Source organism: Erigeron canadensis, chromosome 6, assembly GCF_010389155.1.
Source record: "Erigeron canadensis isolate Cc75 chromosome 6, C_canadensis_v1, whole genome shotgun sequence".
NCBI classification, from domain to species: Eukaryota; Viridiplantae; Streptophyta; class Magnoliopsida; order Asterales; family Asteraceae; genus Erigeron; species Erigeron canadensis.
Genome location: NC_057766.1, coordinates 13,649,738 through 13,665,838, shown reverse-complemented (window position 1 = coordinate 13,665,838; position 16,101 = coordinate 13,649,738).

Sequence of the window (16,101 nt, the reverse complement as noted above, 5' to 3'; positions counted from 1 at the left end):
TACTAAACACTTTTAGACACAAACCCACTAACTTTTAACACGATTTTTACACCAAAAATGGACCAAATCATCAAGAACATACACTTGAAAAGTAAACTTTTATTTTGATGAAAATCTCAAAATTTGCTGTCATTACCTGAAAATCGATACTAGAAATATGTTTTGATTATCACAAGGAAGCTAAAAATGCAAGAAATCTTGGTTTAACAACTCAAAATCAAATGATGAATTTTTGTGGGTGAAGATGGTGAATGTATGTGTGTGTTTTTAGAGAGAGAGAGAGGTGAGATGGAAGGAAAAATGGTGAAGAAGTAGAGAAAATGGGGTTTTCTAACCCTTTTATAGTTTTCCCTTAATTAATGTTTCTAATAATTGTAGGGTCTAAATAAAACATTTTTGGACTAGAATTTCTTGAATACAATCGCTTACGTCTTGAAACCTAACATTCTTATCATAATAGACCATAGACGCGTCTTATAATTTAAGATTTAAGAGTGAATAGACCTTCATGTGAGCACATATTCGAAACTAGAACATATCATGGATTTATTCAAATTATTTCTAAGGCGGTTGTTACAGTTGCACCTAGACAAGATTGGGAGGATGAAGAATCCGTTGCTGCAGCTGCTGGTGGTGATGATCAGGCTCAAGAAGATCCTCAAGAAGAGCGAGCTGATCAATTTGAGGGACTAAATGATGTTCCTCTGTATGCTGGAGATCTGGAGGATGATCCAGATATGGACGCTCTTATGCAGGATATTGATGATCCTACAAATATTGTACCACCATCTACTGGAGTTTCTAATTCTACCTCTGCTCCAGTTGATGTTGATGTAGGTCCTTCTGAAGTCCCGGTTAATGTTGTTGAGGACTCGGAAGATGAATAAGAGGGAGAAAGACTGTCGAAACGAAGAAGAAGACATGCAAGATCTCAAGCTAAAGTTGATAGAGAGTTTGCTGCTTATTCTGAAGCCATGGAGAGGTCTCATGCACCTGCTGTTGGTGATACTCTATCGGTTGCTGCTTTAAGAGCTTCAGTTTTTTATGTTCCTGCGTCTGTGTCTGCTCCTTCTGCTGCTGGTGTTGTTGTTGGGGAGAGAAGGTCGAGACCAAAGTTTATCATAAGAGGAATTGGTTTTCGCGCACAAGTTGTTACTGAGGCTACAACTGTTACGATTCTTGTTGCTCCGGAGTCTACAGTTCGTCAAGAGCCAGAGCCGACACTTGTTGCTCCTAGGCCTTCGTCTGCTCCTATTCAGGCAACAGTTCCTATTTCTACTGTCATGGGATGTCTGTTGGCTCCTCTGCAAAGACCACAGATGCCTCCCACAGGAACTTCTAGTGCTCATATGCCTTCGTTTGAAGCTACGATGCCACCTCAGGCCTCTACATCTGATGTTGCTTCTACGTCACGTCCAGTTGTTCCGGTTCAAGTGCAGCTGAGTCGTTTATTTTCAGAGAAGAAGATGTTAAAGTTGAGGGTTACAGCTTTGGAGAATCAGCTAAAGTCTCAAGCTGCTAAGCATCAATAAGAGATGGACGAAATGACAGCTCTTGTTCATTCTCTTGGATCTAGACTTGACCAATTCTTGCCTCAGGGGGGAGATAAAAGATGGTTGTAAGGATGATGAGCTAGCAAAAAAGACTAGAGATGATGATCATGATGATCAAGATCGAGCTCAAGATCCAAATCAACAATAAGCAGATGGTGAGCCTGAGAATATAGGTCAAGATCAAGATGCTGTTAATGATGCTGCTATGGATACAGAGACTGCTGATGTTCAGGGGGAGTCATCAAGACAAAGAGAGTCAGAGATTGCTAGTACAGCTGGTGCTAGTACTTCTGGGACTCAAGATAAAGGCAAAGCTGTGATGACCGCTCCAGATGCAGATCCTGATGATCCAGATAACAATGATGATGGGGAAGATTCCAATTCAGGTAATTCTGATTCTAATTCTGATTGAATAGAAAGGGAGATAGTGAATGATCCTCATAATCATAAAGAAAAAGAAAATCTTAGCAAAGGAAAATCTACTCAGGATAGTGAGTCAACTAAGACTGATTCTACTACCAATGCCTCTACAGAGTTAGATTTGCATCCTTTAATTGTGCATAGACTAGAAAAGAGATTGGGATATGATCCACAAGCTCATATGAGAGCTAGAGCTGAGATTATGGATTATGATGATTATTATGATTCAAGATCACTTAGGGATCTAATGAAAGAACAGTCAGAGTTAACTCATACATCTTCAGAGTCAGAGTCAAATTCGGATTATGAACCTTAGTGCTATTGATTTTGTATTTTTAATTGATGTGTATACATTAGATTACTTGAGTTGTATTAACAGTTTAGAGTGTTAATCAAAGTGTTATTCAGCTTAGAATAGTGATCAAAGAATTATTCTGTTCGGCTTAACATATTGACAGTGTAATTATAAAATACTCGAGTAATGAAGAATAATAATTATAAGATAAATATGAATGTATGTGTTACATTATATTTATGATATAATATTATTGTTGTAAGTTAAAATAGATAAAGATTATAAGATAAATATTAATGTAATTGTTACATTATATTTATGATATATTATTATTTATTTTAATTTCTTTTAATGTATTTATACTATTTTATTATGTCTTGACTTGTGATTTATGTTCTTTATCTTTGTATATGTAAATCGTTTGAATTGCAGATAAGCTTCAAACAATAGGTGCATTGGACGATCTTGTTGCTGAAGAAGATCTAGATAGTATCGATGATGAAGATTTGGAAGAAGGAGAGTTCATTACTTCGGAAGCTGATAGAAAAAGGTTGCTTGAGACACCTTATGACTTTGATCATGTCTTTAATGAAGATGAAGTCATTCAAGTTGAACCAATAGCTGAAGTAGAACATCTCAATCTTAATCCAATCAGAGATAGTCCAGATGAACCTAAGAATGCTGCAAGGTTGAGATTTGATGTATATGCAAACATAGTCGATGAAGGACATGACAATATTTTTGATCTATACTGGAATATAGATGCTACACGAGAGGTTGACCTTGGAAGATTTAATATACCTCCGGTGCAGCAAGATTATGAGTTTATTGTTAATAGACTAATTCCAGGTTATAGAGGACATACTGGTTTGATGATACGTGATACGTATAAACCATCGATGTTTTGGGAATATGTCTCAGACAAGGATGCACCCAAATACTTCTCAGTGATACAAAGTTGGTTCTATGATCACATAATCAAATTGTTTATTATCAAGAGAAAGGAGGGTTGCCAGTACATGTCGATAAGTCAAAGACACTTCCACTCTCTCAGTGATTCAGACATGATAGATTTGGGAAGACACAGGTTCGTTAATCTTCAGAGCAATGGACTTGCAGATTTCTACTAGAATAGATTCAGAGATGAAAGAATTAAGTATTTCAGTGATAGAGGTCTGAAGCCAGAAGAAAGGTTGATAAAGCCAACACCTTTGAAGAAGATTAAGAATTCAGATGGCACATTTCGGTTTGTCCAGAAAAGGATTAAATGTGTTAAAAAGGTACCCGCTATCAGATGGGATCAAGATATGCTGACAGAGATGACATTTTGGCAGATAGATATCAAGTCAGGCGAAGCACAGATGTTTGTTGATGATTCAAAGAAACAGATGTTGCTACGCATGTATGATCCAATGCAGGTTGTCAACTTGTCAAGAGGTGATCAAAGAAGACTTTTGGATACACCTTGTTCAGTTGTGGACTTTTGGAGAGTAGAGGAAAAACGCTATCACAATATTCTCGCTCATTGTTTACAAGAGAGAATTCATGCGAATTGCACAAGACTGTTGTTTAATGGATAGCTTTGAAGTTCAAGTTTTGAAGACTTTAAAGAGATCTAGTTGCAATCGTCAAGGGGGAGTCTGTAGATGCAGATTCGTTGTGACAATCTCAACATAGATTTGATTATTGTTTACGTTTTTAGGAACTTGTTTGTAATCATTTAAATAAGAACTTGTGTTGATATTTAATGCTTACATTTGAACTTCAATATTGTATCTGTTTATGTTTTGTATTGTGTTTGTGTGTTATATATTGTTTTGCAGGTACAAGAACATAGAATCAAAGTTTATAAGTGTCGTAGAACACTTAACCGGTGATTGGATGTTATGTACGAGTCAAACAAAGAACTAAAAGTCGTCCCTCGTGCTGACGTCATCAGTGTGAAGGATGAACCTCGTGCTGACGTCAGCACGGGGCAAATCAATTAGTTATTGTTCGGGCCTAATTACGCAATTAAGGCCTAAGCCCACACGAACCCAATATCAAAAAATTAGGTTAATGATTTACGAATTCTTGAGAGTTATTCACGAATTAACGAGCTAAGGTTATTTGTTCCTTCGTGTGATCTTCTACACGAACCACAAGCCTTGTGCATCTCCTTGGGTTGGTTAATTGTTTATTAATCAACAAAAGGCAAGAGTAATCTAGTTATCTCAAGAGGATTCCGCACTCTTGATATAACGAATCACGTCTTATTACGATCCACGCAACAATAAGGCACCTTACATTCAGCACCAAGGCAACCATCTGAGAAGCATTATGTATATTCATCTGGTCATAGCCTGTACTCCGATGACTAATGGCCCTCAACAAATAGTAAGCAAGAAGCTTCCATTTGCCACGAAGATGATTCCTGAAGTATGGGTGAGAAATAGCTCCAGTATACCCCATACGACGTAGAGCACCGTCGCAGAAATCCTCAGAAAACTCAGTCAGACCTTGCTCTATCTCAACATCACCCAAGTGTAATATCGTCCGTAAGTCTCCAGCCGAAAATGAGAAAGAACGGCCTTCAACAGTAGTGCGAATGTATGTATGAGCACCCATCTGCACTGACCGGGCTGAGTTCCAAAATTCCCGAATGAGACTAATCACCAACGGAGGGTTCTCTGTTACTGCAAAATGAACACGAGAATGTGCAAGAAACTGTAGGACACCGTGAAACTCTAAAGTGCACCCCGTCTGCGTAATGCTGAGATCGAGTGCAGCATTGTGCTCCTTGACGAACACACGAGCATTGTTACCTTGTCTTGCCATACCTGCACAAAAACAGACCAAAAACGACAAGAAAAACAAAAGTTAGAATAAACAAAAATAAAAATTAGGGTTTTGGTTCGTCTGCTTCGTGATGACGTCATCACGAGGAGGATTTCCCTCGTCGTGACGTCAGCACGAGCCAACCATGAACCCAGAACACGAAGTAAAAACATCTCCATATGATGTTAAAATCGATCAAAAACATCATCGTGGACTTGTTTATGGTTCGTGGATGCCCAGAAAACAAAATCAAAACGAATTTGATGAACACGAAGTTGGTTCGTGTTCTTCGTGTGAATAGTGACCAAAACACAAATCTCATTGATTAATCTTGATTTAACACTTGTTAACCTAAAGTTTTGTTAGATTTAGCATGTTTAAACATCAATTAATCTAATTTTAAGTCCAATTTAAGTCCAAATCATCAAAAATCAAAGATCTAATTCGTGGTTCGTCCGAGTTACTGTTCACGCGAGGTAAAATCAAAAATCGGGCATTATAACGACTTGTAATCTTTAATTCGTATAGTCAAAACATCAATCAATCATCCTAGATTGGAATTATACCAACAAATCTGGATGAATAACACGAAGAAAGAAGGAATTGATCGAACTAAGGAGCGAATGAATAGTAGCACGAGGGAGACGAAGTTCGTGTGATTTACTTAGGGTTAATTTCGATTAATGGTAATTAATGAATAGTAACAACCCATATATATATATTCGAATCCACATGGGCCGGGCCGAACACGTAGTTCGTGGGCTTCGTGATGACGTCAGCGCGAGGCATGCTGACGTCAGCACGAGGTGATTTCGAATTTTTCAGTTTTTAAACCACATAAGCTTCATTCCTTAGCCAAATTACGCAAATTTTCCAGAAATTTAAACAAGGAAAAATTTCAGAAATTCCAGAAACATAAACCTGTAGATACTCGTTACTAAGAACCTGTATCTACTCGAATATGCTATCGTAAATCATCCTTACTAACTTGTCATCACAATAATGTATCAAATAAATCTTACATTATTATCTTGACATAAAATCAATCATTTTTTCATTGATGTTTAACTCAACAATGCAAAGCATTTTAATGTATAATGCATTGCAAAATATCATATCAACAACCTATCACATTACATCTTAGGTTGTGATCTTGATAACAAAATAATAACCTATCACACTAAGTCTTAGGTTAAATTACAAGACAATCCATCCTTGTAACACAGTCTGTAGAAGCAATTTCTGATAAGCTTTTATTGTCCGTCGCAATGCAATTCCAATAAGCTAGCGAAAACAATTTTGCCTTCAATCCCAATCTGAAATTTTTTATGCCAACTGCATTTAAAATGAGTTTATTATCTGTAACCTGCACACTTAACAAACTTCATCAATGCATCAAAAACAACAATAAAAATATCATAAATATGCAAAACAACCAAAAACTTAACCTAGTAACCATTACAAGATCTAAGGCAAGTCCAATCCTTGTCAAGCATACTTATCAACCACAAACAATTGAAATTTCAAAAATTTACTTGAAACACATTCAAAAATATTTTGACTTTTCAATTTTTCAAAATATTTCATTTTCTAAATTTAACAACGTATGTATTAAATTAGAAAATCCATCTTTTAAACATTAATACCGTCAGCAACAAGACTTATATAATTCACTAAGAATTATAACTTTTAAATGCTTATCAAATCTCTCGTGCAATAAGAACTAGTTTAACACACAAACTGACACTTATTACAAAAATAAAAATAAAAATAAAAATAAAAATAAAAATAAACTAAGCTACTTTATTTATTTACAGGAAATTCTAAGTTTCTGCAGATTATATCAGATTAGCATTTTGGTAGGCTAGGTATACAAAGACACCCCGAGGACATACTTGTCTGAATCTCAAAGACCACATTAGCCCCTTAATTTTCATTCATTTCATTTGCATAACAATATCACATTTACTTTCATGCTCATGATTGGTAGAGGTTTTTGCCTATACATTGAACATATCTTATAGTAATGCTAGATCTTTCACAAAATTTAAGGACCAGATCAATTCGTTACTGAAAAGCAAGCATTCTCAGCCATATATCTGAATATGTTTCCCACAAGAACATTGTATAATTTAAGTTCAGATTAAGGAAACCTTGCTACTTTGTGTCTACTAATATGATCCAAATTGTAATCACTGAACTAGCAGTTATATTACGATTAAGCAGACTTAAAAGCTAAGTATCCTCACTTCTAATCATCTGACAGCATTAACTTAAATCTCCCCATATTTTTGTCATTTTCTCATTTTTCACATTTTTATGGTTTTTTATGACACTAAGAACTCTTTTTGTATTTTTATGACTCTAGCTATTTACAGACACAAACTTACAAAATTAGTTCTTTGAGAGATTTAATATGAATCAGCATTCTTCATCCCATTGAGAAGAATTAACTTCTCAAATCGGGTCTTATCAAATGCTTTGGTATACAAATCAGCTAAATTATCATCGGTTATAACTTTTTCCAAATGAATTAACTTCTTTTGGGCACAATCACGCAAGAAATGATGTCTAATATCAATATGCTTGGTGACCTTATGCATGACAGGGTTATTTGTAATGTCTATAGCTGACTTATTGTCTATCCTAATAGGAGTATCAAGAAAATCCATACCGTAGTCACGAAGTTGTTGCTGAATCCACAGTACCTGGGAACAACAGCTATCAGCAGCCATATACTCTGCCTCACATGAAGACTGAGCAACACATGTCTGCTTCTTGCATTGCCACGATACTAATCTTCCTCCTAACAACTGACAACCTCCAGTCGTAGACTTTCTGTCATTGTTACAACCGCCAAAGTCCGAATCATTATATGCAACAAAATCAAACGTTCCTCCCATTGGATACCATAGACCAAACCCTTGGATTCCCTTAAGATAACGTAGAATACGTTTTGCTGCAGTCAAATGTGATTCTTTCGGACTAGCTTGAAATCTAGCGCAAAGACAAACAGCGAACATAATATCTGGACGCGAAGCAGTCAGATACATCAATGAGCCAATAATAGCACGATAATAAGTTGCATGTACAAGTTCATCTTTTGGATCAAGAACCCCTAAACCATGATTTTGCTAAATAGGAGTACCATATGTCTTGGACTCTAACATTTGAAACCTCTCTAAGATGTCATCGACATACTTAGACTGGTGAATAAAGAATCCATCTTTCCTTTGATCTACTTGTAGTCTTAGGAAAAATTGTAATTCCCCCATAGCACTCATTTCAAATACATTTTTCATGCTCATTTCAAACTCTTTGCACATCTTTATATTAGATGAACCAAAAATGATATCATCCACATAAACTTGTACAATTAGATAATCTCGCTTCTTCCACTTGATAAACAATGTGCTGTCTATCAATCCTCTTGTAAAACCATTTGTCAACAAATGCGTCGACAACTTTTCATACCACACTCTGGGTGCTTGATGCAATCCATAAAGAGCCTTATCCAAACGATATGTCTTCTTGGATAATTAGGATCTTCAAACCCTGGTGGTTGGTGAACATACACTTCTTCTTTAACTTCACCGTATAAGAAGGCACTCTTAACATCTAGCTGATACACCTTTGTACCTTTGAAACTTGCAAAAGCTAAAAATAACCTTATAGCTTCAATCCTATCAACTGGTGCAAAAGCTTCGTTATAGTCATATCCTTCTCGTTGTGCAAACCCCTGAACAACCAAACGTGCTTTATTTCTAGTAACGATCCCTTTGTCATCTTGTTTGCATTTATATACACAACGAGTTCCAATCGGTTCTTTACCTCTAGGCACATCTACTAACTCCCAAACTCCAAGTTTTTCAAATTGAGCTAATTCTTCTTGCATAGCTTCAAACCAACATGGATCTTGAAGTGCTGCCTTAACATTCTTAGGTTCTACTTGTGAAATGAAACCAGAATACAAACACTCAGTTATCAAACCAGTGTCTTTCACTTTACAGAACAAACTAGTTAGATCCTTACTCAACTGATTTCTAGTTCGAACAGGTTATGTTGGATTTCCAAGAATATTTTCAACTAGGTGATCCTTATTAATTCGATATTGAGGAACCGAATCAACATTCAAACTTTCTCCTAAATTTGTTGTAATCTGAAACTCAGGAGAGCTGAAATCATCTTCCGATTCTTCAGAAATAGGATCATCATCACGAAGTGTAACCTTCGATGGAGTAGGTGGTGTAGTGTTTGCAGGTTCATTATTGTCTGAATCTGGTGTCTTATCTTTGTCCTTACCACTTTCATGTGATCTCTTAAAATAATCACATCATCAATTGTCTCAGGATCTGAATAAGAATAAGGACCATGTAGTGAACTAAATACACTATCATAATCGAAGTTTTTGCCATTTCCATAATGAATAGCGGGCTTATGACTGACAATCTTGACATTTGTTCCCAAATCAACTTTGCCAGTCTGTTTGTTGTAAACCCGTCGAATTGATGTTCCCGGTTTATAACCCATGAGAAATCCCTCTTCAACCTTTTAATCAAACTTTGACTGAGGTAGATACTTCAAGAAAGTACACGGTACACCAAATGGTTCAACATTCCGTAAATTCGGTTTCTTCTTATGTAGAAGCTCATAACATGTCTTATTATGACGCTTAACTACAGTAACCCTATTTAAAATATGACAAGCTGTATTCATCGCTTCCGCCCAAAACATAGTAGGAAGCCCTGAATCTGCAAGCATAGTTCTGGCTGTCTCGATTAGAGTCCTATTCTTTCTTTCAGCAACTCCATTTTGTTGTGGTTCTTACGGAGAACTGTATTGATGTTGGATTTCCTTTGAAAAACAAAAGACATCCATCACATTATTCTTGAATTCAGCTCCGTTGTCACTCCTGATTCTCTTAACACGAACTCCATAAATGTTTTCAGTTTTGGACAAAGAAATTTATCAAAATCTGCGGAGTTTCATCTTTCGATTTAAGAAAGAATACCCATGAGAATCTCGAGTAATCAAACAGTTGTACATCCCACCGATGCTTCTTACATTTACTAGACCAAATAAATCCATGTGAAGTAACTCGAAAGGATTGGCAATAGAATTTTCTTGTTTCGGCTTATGTGCAGACTTTTGCTGTTTACCTTTCAAACAAGGTACACATTTGTCTTCCATTCCAAACCGCTTCATGGGAACACCATCAACCAAACCATGTTTGACAATGTCATTCATCTTTCAGAAATTGATATGTCCCATTCTTCTAAGCCATAGTAACGATTCAGATTCGTTTGCTTTCGATAACAAGCAAACAGACTCCTCTGGATTATCAACACCTAACACAAGGCCATAGATGTCTTTCTTCCTAGGAGCTTTCAGCAGGATCCAGTCTTCAGGAATAACATATCCCGGTTTCAATATAAGTGCTTCTTTCTCATTAAAATGGACAGTGTTACCCTTGTCACAAATCTGAAAAACACTTAATAAATTATGTGATAACTGTTCCACATAATTAACTTTCTCCAACGTAATCTTCCCATTGACAACATCACCTTGGCCCGAGATGTTGCCGCCCTTGGGACCTGCGAAACTAACATACGAGCCATTTACATCTTCATAATTGGACAAAACATTCTTGTCCCCTGTCATGTGCCAAGAGCATCCACTGTCAACATACCAAAGACTAATAGGCTTCCTTGGTTCTCCCTGCACATTAGACGATAAGATGGTTAGTTTCTGAAGGGAACCAAAACCTTTTGAGGTTTAGGTTTTGCCGAATTCATCTCTAATGATTAATTCGGTCCAATACCCATCGCTCTTTAATGGAGCCTTGGATGAAGATGGTGTCACAGACTGTTTCTTAGGTGAAGTGAAACGAGTCTTAGGAGGTGAATTCCTTGGTGAGTGAGTACCAAATCTAGGTTGACTCCCTAATCGATCATAGAATTTAGACGAACTATTAATTCGAACAGGAGGAGATCGATTTTGTTGAGTCATCTTCCTAGGTGAAATACTCCTTTGAAGTGTACGACAACGACTCGGACTTACACTACTAGAAGTAGTATTCTGTGAAGGTCCCTGTCGTTTTGGAGTCTTAGATCTATTGACATTAATTCTTTGATCTGTAACAATAGACTCTCCATATGACACATTTCTAAGTAACTTAACATAATTCTGTGCGTGTTTATTATCAGGATGTCTTTTTGCATACTCCTCATAATAATCCTTTTTATATGCACTCATAAATTTTGGTGAAGTTACTTGTTCAACTAGTTTACCCTTCCCTTTAGGATTAGAAATATCACAAACATCCTTTGACTTGACTTGACTGTCATTCTTAGGATTCTTGACCTTCCTATTTGGACATTCAATAGCTATATAGCCTTTCTCACGACAAGTATAAGACTTCTTTACTTGTTGTTTTCTAGATTGACCATTCTCTATTTCAGGGATTAGTATACCATACTCCTTCATTTCATTTATGGTATCAAGCGTCTGTATTGCTTCTTCCATATTTGTTATTGGTTTAAAAGGAGCATAATGTCTATCCTTATATGGAATTTGTTCAGCTAACCATTCTTTTTTATTTTCCACACACCAAACTTTATCAATTCTTGATTTAGGTTCAATCCTATTTATAGATACTTCTTTATCATAGAAAAATGTATCACAGTCTTTCAATGTGTAGTATACTACTTCATATGGATTAAAATCTAAATCAGTTTGTTTGTGACCTTGTAGAAATACATCGGAATCTTTAGACACATTACTTTCTTATTTAAGGATAACATTTTCAGCAGTTAAACTAGTTGAACTTTCTTTTAGTTTCAATATTTTTTGTTTTAAATCTGACACCATTCTACATACGTCAATTATAGAAGATAAAGAACAAGATACCTTCTGATCTGCAGCCATGCAATCTGCCATGTATGCAACAAAGTCTTCAGTTGTCATACCTTCAGGTATCACGAAGTTCTTCATCTGCTCTTCAATACTCTTCATGGAAATGTCATCAACAGGATTTGATGACTCTTCCTTTTCTTCAGATGCTTTTACTGCAGTCATTTGTTCACTCTCAGATCTTACAGTCTCAGCAACATTATGTTGGAATTTCGGATGCCCAAGACACATATTAAATTGACGTGGCTAGTATGTGATGATCCAAGTCAGGTCATACCCAATAACAAGTTAGACAAACACTTAGGATATGTATTTATATGATATGAACTTTAAATAAATATCAATACTTGAAGCATTTAGGAAATGGGTTTCTAAATAAATGCACTTGAGAAATATATGTAAATTATATGGATAATTTATTTTGAGAAATATGTGAATGTGTTTATTTGGCAAAATAAACACTTATGTGTGTTATGTATAATACATAATATATTACATAAGGTATATAACATGTTATAATACATTTATATATATTGTATAAAAGGAAAATGCAAGTGGATTTTGAGTTGGTGAGACCCATGTGGTCTCACCTTGAGGCCGGCCACCCCCACCCAAAATGCACATGCATTTGCTTGTTTTATATAACCCACTAGCTACATTGGAAACACACACTTAATACATGCACTTGCTATAGTGTTCTCTCAACTCTCAAGTGCAAAAACTCTCCCTTTTTCTCTCTTGATTTTCGGCACAAACAAGGCAAAAGGAGAAGGGTTTTTTCAAGTCTAAATCCTAGCATATTTGGGTGTTTGTTGGAGGCTTGGGGTATACAAGCTTGAGGTACTTCTATCTTGAAGACTTGGCTTATTTAAGAACATCATCTTCTTCATATCAACCTTCTCATAAGCTTGGAAGAAGGTAGTCTTCTAAACACCCTATGGTTGTTATTTTGATTGTATGACATTCATATACATGGATCCTTATTGTTTGGGGTTTTCTTTTATAAGTTAAAATTTGGTTTTAACTATATATAACATAATGAAAGGTTCATTTTTCCGCTGTGTTTTTCATGTTATAAGGATAATATGACTTTGATAAAACCCAAAAGACCCAACACATTACACATATTCTTATGTACTATCTCAGATGCACTTTCTTCACTTGAGTACACAGCATAATCAATCGTTGTAGCTACCTCATCATATAATTCTACCATGTAGGCATGATTCGAGGTATCATCGGATTGTGTATCCCATTGATAAGTACCATCTGGATTTTGAACAACAACAACCTTTGACTCTGAAAATGGTGACGAAACTGGTTGTTGTGGAGTAACAGGATATGTAATAATTGCTTGCATCTTATGATTATTCGGTGTATTATCAATCCTCTTAGGTCGTTGACACTCTCTTGCAAAATGACCAAATCCATCACAATTATAACATTTCACCTTGGATTTGTCAAAACCTTTAGTTCCATTACCTATAGGTCTCCCAGTTCTCTGAGTGAATCTTCTGACCTTAATAGTAAGCATAGCAAGCTACCATTGTAGATCTATTTCTTCCAAATCATCAGGATCTATTTGATTGTAATCCTCATCAATTACTGCAGGATCAGTAACCTTTCCCCTAATAAATGCTTCATGAGCATTACAGAAGGCTGAGTAAACACTCATTCTTCCTTCTACAGAACTCATACTCATTGGCATAGAGTGGAAAGATTGTACATTGCTCTTAACATTTGAATTTGTATTGTCATAAGCAACATATCCGGCAATACCATAAGCATCTACTATTGGTGTAGCTTCTGCACCACTTAGAAATGCATTGTTTCCTGAGCTGGAGCTTGCTAAATGAACAGATTTAGCATGATATAAGGATGGATCTTGTGTAAAATCCGAGTGAGTGTCTTTAATCCTTCTCTTCCTGTCTCTGTTCTTCAGCTTGGAGACTACCTTCTCAAATTCCCATGTACTGTATTCCTGATCATCTTGAAGTTGATGAACATAATTAGTCCAAGTCTTAGGCAGTGAATCCAGAAACTTATCAACTAGCTCAGTTTGAGGATAAACAACTTCAAAGTATGACAACTTAGTGGTCAAATGACTGAATCAAATAATAATCTCGTCAAGAGATTCTCCTTTCAGTCCATTAAAGGCTTCATACTGACACTTGAGAAGCTTGATACGATTTTTCTTCAAAGTTACATCACCCTCACAATATCTTTCGAGAGCATCCCATAAATCCTTTGAAGTAGTGTACTTTTTAAACACATGTACACTATCTTGAGACAAGGCCATATTAAGAGTAGACAATGCCTTTCCCTCAACAACGTATCCTTTACGTTCTTCAATAGGCATATCAGCATAAGTATACCTACTGATCACTCCGTTCTTCTCATATGAAGGCCAATCAAAACCTTGAGTTATCACTAGCCACATTTCCATGTCAGTGAGACGAATGTAGTCTTCAAAACGTCTCTTCCACATCCAATAATTTTCCATACGGAAAAGCTTTAGAGGTGTATTACCCCGACCAACCTCATGATCGTGCATGATCATCTGGCTGATAAGTAAGGCATTTGGTGAGTTTGCGGCAGCTGGTAAGGTCGTATTTTCGAATCTTTTGAATTCAAGTAAAACGAAAAAACTACTTAGTTCGTATAGCACGAAAGACATGTGGCACAAAGTTCGTATAGCACGAAGGACACGTGGCACGAAGTTCATATAGCACGAAGGACACATGGCACGAAGTTCGTATAGCACGAAGGACACGTTGCACGAAGTACGAAACACAAGTCACGACCTAAGTCACGAAAAGTGGTTCGCGCTGACGTGGGATGAAGTGGACACGAAGTCTGCTGGGTGACGTAAGCACGAACACAAAGTTCACTTCGTGCTGACGTATGCACAAAGTAACACGAAGAAGAGCACGAACTTGACCAAAAACACGAATTTCGAATTGATTTTGCAATCAATAGCGAATCAAACAATCTTAAACCTTCTGGTAATCAACCTTAGGGCTCTGATACCACTTGTAAGGTGCCCTATTGTTGCGTGGATCGTAATAAGATGCGATTCGTTATGTCAAGAGTGCGGAATCCTCTTGAGATAACTAGATTGCTATTGCCTTTTGTTAATTAATAAGTAATTAATCAACCCAAGGAGATGCACAAGGCTTGTGGTTCATGTAGAAGAACACACGAAGGAACAAATAACCTTAGATCGTAAATTCGTGAATAACTAACAAGAATTCGTCAATCATTAACCTAATTTCGTAGATTAGGTATTGTATTTATACTAGTTACGTATTGGATCGTGTGGGCTTAGGCCTTAGTTACGTATTAGGCCTGAAATAATAATCAATCGATCTGCCTCGTGCTGATGTCAGCATGAGACTGATCCATCATGCTGATGACGTCAGCACGAGGGACGACCCATTGTTCTTTGTTTGACTTCGTTTGGCTCGTACATAACATCCAATCATCGTTTAAGTGTTCTACGACACTTATAAACCTTGATTCTATGTTCTTGTATCTGCAAAACAATATATAATACACAAACACAATACAAAACACAAACAGATATAATATTGAAGTTCGAACGTAATCATTAAATATCAACACAAGTTCTTATTTAAATGATTACACACAAGTTCCTAAAAACATAAACAATAATCAAATCTATGTTGCGATTGTCACAACGAATCTACATCTACAATGAGGATGTTGTTGATGAGGTTATCATTGAGTTTGCTGAAGGAGAGGCTGATGTAGAGGCTATTAAAGACAATGTTGTTATGGATGAGCTTGAATTTGTTGAGACTTTAGTAAATGTAGAAGCTGCCGATGAACCAGTGTTTAAGGAATTTCCAGATCTTGATTATTTTAAAACAGGTTCATCAATTAGAAACGAAACTGGAGAATCTTCAATTCCCACTGTAGCAACTCCACAACCTTATACATTTAATGATTTCGATGGTTTTAATGAAATAAGAAAGACTCCTGAAGCTGCTGCTCAAGACTTCAAGAAGTCTACATTCAAGAGGCAATCAGATCTGAAGATGAAGTACTTCCTGATTATTTTTCAACTGAATTGACTAAAGA